Genomic DNA, 5,440 nt, shown 5'->3' on the forward strand with positions numbered 1-5,440 from the left:
TTTGACTGTTTTCTTCCCAGTCGAGGGCTGTGAGAAAACTAAGTAATCTCATTCCAAGACAAAGACAGAAAGCAACTCGAAAAACAGATATAATGGGATAAAAGAAACAGAGTGACCTCCTGCCCACCATGGGAGGTCAAAAGATCCCGCCCAGCATAACAGAAATGATTTACAAAGAAAAAATATAATCTCCCTAAACTATAACTATACAGTTGGCTGTTTCCCTCTCAGCCAAGGACTCCGGAAAAGGTCAGGACAAAACCAAATACGGTAATCCAATCCAAAACAAGACAGAAAGCAAACCCAGGAGACAGAAATAGGAAGATAGAAGACATAGCAAGATAAGTGACCTCGTGCCCACTCATGGGAGGTCAAAAATCCCGGCCAGTCTTAAGTCAGTAGCATACTGTGGTCTTGTGGTATGGCACTCGCTTTCGGATCGAAAGGTCCTGGGTTCGAGCCCCGCTCGGCGCATAGTGAAGTCCTTGGAAAAGGCTCTTTACTCACATTCTCTCACCGTACTAAGGTTAAAATGAGTACCTGGCCGTTAACAGCATTGTCTCTCTCCGAAAGATGTAATATCGCCTAACAGGTGTCATGTCCCGTCTATAGCACGAAACGGACAGTAGCAATTGCTTGCTACCCTTTGGATAGGATGCTGGTCATTGCTGTCAAAAAAAAAAATCTAGACTTCATCCGGGATCAATCTTGGTCCTTTTGGGTTTGAGGCAAGTGCTCTACCAACTGACTACCTATAAATTCTTAAAGATCATTTGACTGTTTCCCTCCCAGTCCCAGGACAAAGCCGAGTAAAGACAAAGACAGAAAGCAAGTTGGGAAACGTATGATATAGGGGGGTTGAAGACACAGTAAGTGGCTCCCTGCCCACAATGGGAGGTCAGGAACCCCACCCAAAAATAAAATAAAATTCCATTTATTCATCCCATAGGGGAAATTTGTCTCTAGGGTCTATTCTAAGGGAGGACTGGAATAACCCAGGCATCAGCCGTAAATTGAGCTAGGGCGAGGTGACTTGCTCAATGGCCACACAGCGCAGCGGCGGGAGATCCAACTCGGTACCTTTCGGGTATGATGCAAAGAGCGTACCGCTGAACCAGAGCCACGCTGCCCCTATGACTAAATTAGCAGCATTAGACAATAGAGGAAGAAATGACAGATGGGAGTAAACACAGAAAAGCTAGAGCAATCCTGTCCCATATAGGCTAATATTTCTCATTATGATATCAGGGGACAGTGTGGCTCAGCGGTACGGTCTTCGATTCGTACCCAAAAAGTACCGAGTTCGATCATCCGTCCCTGACCGACAACAACACGTATCATGTAGGACAAGACATGACGCCTGTTAGGCGATTTTACAATTTTTCCGACAAAGCCAACGCTGTTAACGGCCAGGTCCTCATTTTACACCCGAGTACGGTGAGAGAATGTGAGTAAAGAGTCTTTCCAAGGACTTGTTTTTGTTTTTAAGGGTTTTACGGTGCTTGCAACACATTAAGGTCATATCAGCGCCAGTAAAAGGAAGAAAATGGGATAGTAAAAAGTTCTAGAATTACAATAAAGCATCCAAGAAAAGGGAAGACAAAGGGGAATTGGTTCAAATAAGAAACAGGTGTAGATTCCAAAAGCACTCCATCAAAGTACTTAGTTTGAGATCACTAAAAGTCTCATCCAGACACAAGCACAGGTCTCCGCTAAGAGGAACACACTCAAATGTTTTACAAATCATATATAATATAAAGAAAGCATAATACAGTGCATAACAGAGAGATGATTTACAATGAAAAAAAATCATCTCCCAAAACTAACTATACATTCGACTGCTTCCCTCTCAGTCAAAGACTCCGGCCAAGGTCAGGACAAAACCAAGCAATCTCACCCCAAGACAGAGACAGAAAGCAATTGGAAAACAGATAAAGGGGGATAGAAGACACAGCAAGTACCTCCCTGCCCACTATGGGAGGTAGGAACCCCACCCAGTTTCCAAGGACTCAACTATGCATCGAGCGAGGCTCGAACCCAGGACCTTCCGATCCGAAAGCGAGTGTTGTACCACTTGACCACGTAGCCGCACAAGATATGGGGCATGAGGTTGCTGAGTAGTTAACGCATTGCACTGCAATCTACTCTGTCCCACTGATAATGGATAACGTCAACCAATCTTTCTGGTTCGCCCATGTTGGGTGGCTCTAACAATACAGGATTCCACTGTATATGCCGTGTGGCTCTTAGGGATCTTGTGGTATGACAATAGCTTTTGGATTGGAAGTTCCTGGGTTTGAGCCTCACTCGGGCATAGTTGAGTTTTTAAAAGTTTTTTTAAGGGTTTTACGGAGCTAGCAACACATTTAGGTCATATCAGCGCCAGTAAAAAGGAAGAAAATGGGATAGTAAAAAGTTCTATAATTAGAATTAAAGTACCCTTTCTTTTTTTATATACGAATAGTTAATGTGTAATAACGATAAAATAGTCCATCACAATCAAATGGACGACTACCTGGCACAACTTCACTTCTTTGACATCAAGAGTGGGTACTGATTAACAGGGTCACAGAAGACAATGATAAATACAAAAAGTCAATTCCATGGGGTTTTAAAAAAAAAAGAAAAGAAATGGTTACTTTATTTAAAATTGATACGTGTACCTTGCACCTTTTCATTCAGTGATACAAGTTATTTTAAGAGTAGAACTTACAGTGTATTTGCGTTAGAAGTAGGTCTAAACGTTGGCAATGAATGTAAGATAAATAATCCATTCGGGTCAAACTGAAAACATTTATACCTCTAAAACTCCCATTCACGTAATCCAAAAAAAAAAAAGAAAAAAAAAGTGAAGTACAACTATGCACTCAGCAGAACTTTGAATGCACTCAGCAGAACTTTGAATACACTCATCAGAACTTTGAATGCACTCAGCAGCACTTTGAATGCACTCAGCAGCACTTTGAATGCACTAAGCAGAACTTTGAATGCACTCAGCAGAACTTTGAATGCACTCAGCAGAACTTTGAATACACTCAGCAGAACTTTGAATACACTCAGCAGAACTTGGAATACACTCAGCAGAACTTGGAATGCACTCAGCAGAACTTGGAATGCACTCAGCAGAACTTGGAATGCACTCAGCAGAACTTTGAATGGACTAAATAAAACCTTGAAAGGACCCAGCAGAACTTTGAAAACATTTTTCTTCTGGGAGAAAAGGCCAATAAAACTTAAGGCATCAGTCGCAAAGCAGCACTGCAAAATGAGCAATAAGAGCTAAATTTCTTATTCCAAAAAGCTTAAAAAAAAAAAAAAAAAGAACTGCTGTTTAGCTATATTTCAATTGTATTGTTTTTGTATTATGTGTGTATGTATGTGTTTCACCTTCAGTATAGATTTGAAGAGAGTTATACATGTGATAATCCAACCTGTATAAACAAAATAATATGATATAGACCAAGCCTGAGGAGCGTTCAAGACGGGTTGTGGAGAAAATGCATTAGAAAAATATTGACGTCATTTCCTTATTATTAATAGCAGCAATTCAATTTCAGCGACTGAGAGTTTGTTTTTGTTTTTAATGGTTTTACGGCGCTTGCAACACATTAAGGTCATAATATGAGCGCCAGTAAAAAGGAAGAATATGGAATAGTAGAAAAATCCAGAATTACAATTAGCATCCAAGAATAGGTAAGACAAAGGGGAATTGGTTCAAATAGGGAACAGGTGTAGATTCCAAGAGCACACTATCAGTGTACTTAGTTTGAGATCACCTAAAATTGTCTCATCCCGACACAAGCACGGGTCTCAACTAAGAGGGACACATTCAAATGTTTACAAATCATAATATATAATATTTAAACAAAACATAATACAGTCCATAACAGAGAGATGATTTACAAGGGGAAAAAATATCATCTCCACAAAACTAACTAACAATACATTTGACTTTTTCTCTCTCAGTCAGGCTATCAAGTCAGGACCAGGATAAAACACAGTTCAGTAATCTCATTCCAAGACAAAGACGGACAGCATGTTGGAAAACAGACATAGGGGGATAGAAGACACAGTAAGTGCCTCCCTGCCCGCTATGGGAGGTCAGGAACCCCACCCAGCCACTGAGAGTAAAGTAATCATCAACCTTGTTTGTTTTTGTTTTTAAGGGTTTTACGGCGCTTGCAACACATTTAGGTTATATCAGCGCCAGTAAAAAGGAAGAAAATTGGATAGTAAAAAGTTCTAGAATTACAATTAAAGCATCCAAGAAAAAGTAAGAAATTTGTTTGTTGCTTTAGGTCTCTTCCAACACAATTGAGGTTATATGAGAGACCGCTGAAACAAAAAAACAAGCAATCTAACAAATGTAAATCAAAATCATAACCTAAAGATATCATAAGCTAAATTATAAACAACCAAGAACAAACAGGCAGAAGATTTACAGAAAAAAAATATCCCCTGTCAAAAATACAGTCACAAACCAAAGAAGCAGGATAGGCTAGTAAAGAGAAGAAGAAACGACATCACTATCGGATCGTACACCCATGCGAACATCATAGGTATATGATTCAAGGGTGATGCTCCCATCCAACCACCCGCAAAAGTAAGAAAGGGGAACTGGGAACAAATAGGGATCAGATGTAGATTCCAAGAGCATACCACCAATGTACTTAGATTGAGATCACCAATAAGTCTCATCTGGGCACAAGCATGGCCCCCACTAAGAGGAATACACTCAAATGCTTACATTATAAATTATAACAAATATAATAATACATCACAGAGAGATGATTTACAAGGAAAAAAATATCATCTCCCAAAACAATATACATTTGACTGTTTCCCTCCCAGGCAGGACCAGGACAAAACCAAGACAAAGACAGAATGCAAGTTGGAAAACAGATATACGGGGATAGAAGACACAATAAGTACCTCCCTGCCCACTATGGGAGGTAGGAACCCCACCCAGAATTATCAACCTAATATATCAATAGGAAGGACACGTTCAGAAAATGACACGATAGTCATACAATACATATTTTTAAAAATATATCATTGTAAAATTTTACAAAACAAAGCAAAAGAAAGCAACAATATTTTTAAAATATCAAAATGTATCCATTACCAAGAGCCCTGCACCGGTTGAAAAAAAAGAGAATATGAAAGCCCATTAACAATAATAATAATAATAATAATAATAAAAATAGTAAAAATAATAATAACAATAACAATAATAATAATAATAATAATAATAATAATAATAATAATAATAAAAATAGTAAAAATAATAATAACAATAACAACAATAATGATAATGATAATAATAATAATATTATAATAATAATAATAATAATAATAATAATAATAATAATAATAATAATAATAATAATAATAATAATAATAATAACAATCATAATAATTATAATTATCAGAACAATAA

Source organism: Berghia stephanieae, chromosome 1 (genome assembly GCF_034508935.2).
Source record: "Berghia stephanieae isolate SIO BIC M18660-M18661 chromosome 1, UCSD_Bste_1.3, whole genome shotgun sequence".
NCBI lineage: Eukaryota > Metazoa > Mollusca > Gastropoda > Nudibranchia > Aeolidiidae > Berghia > Berghia stephanieae.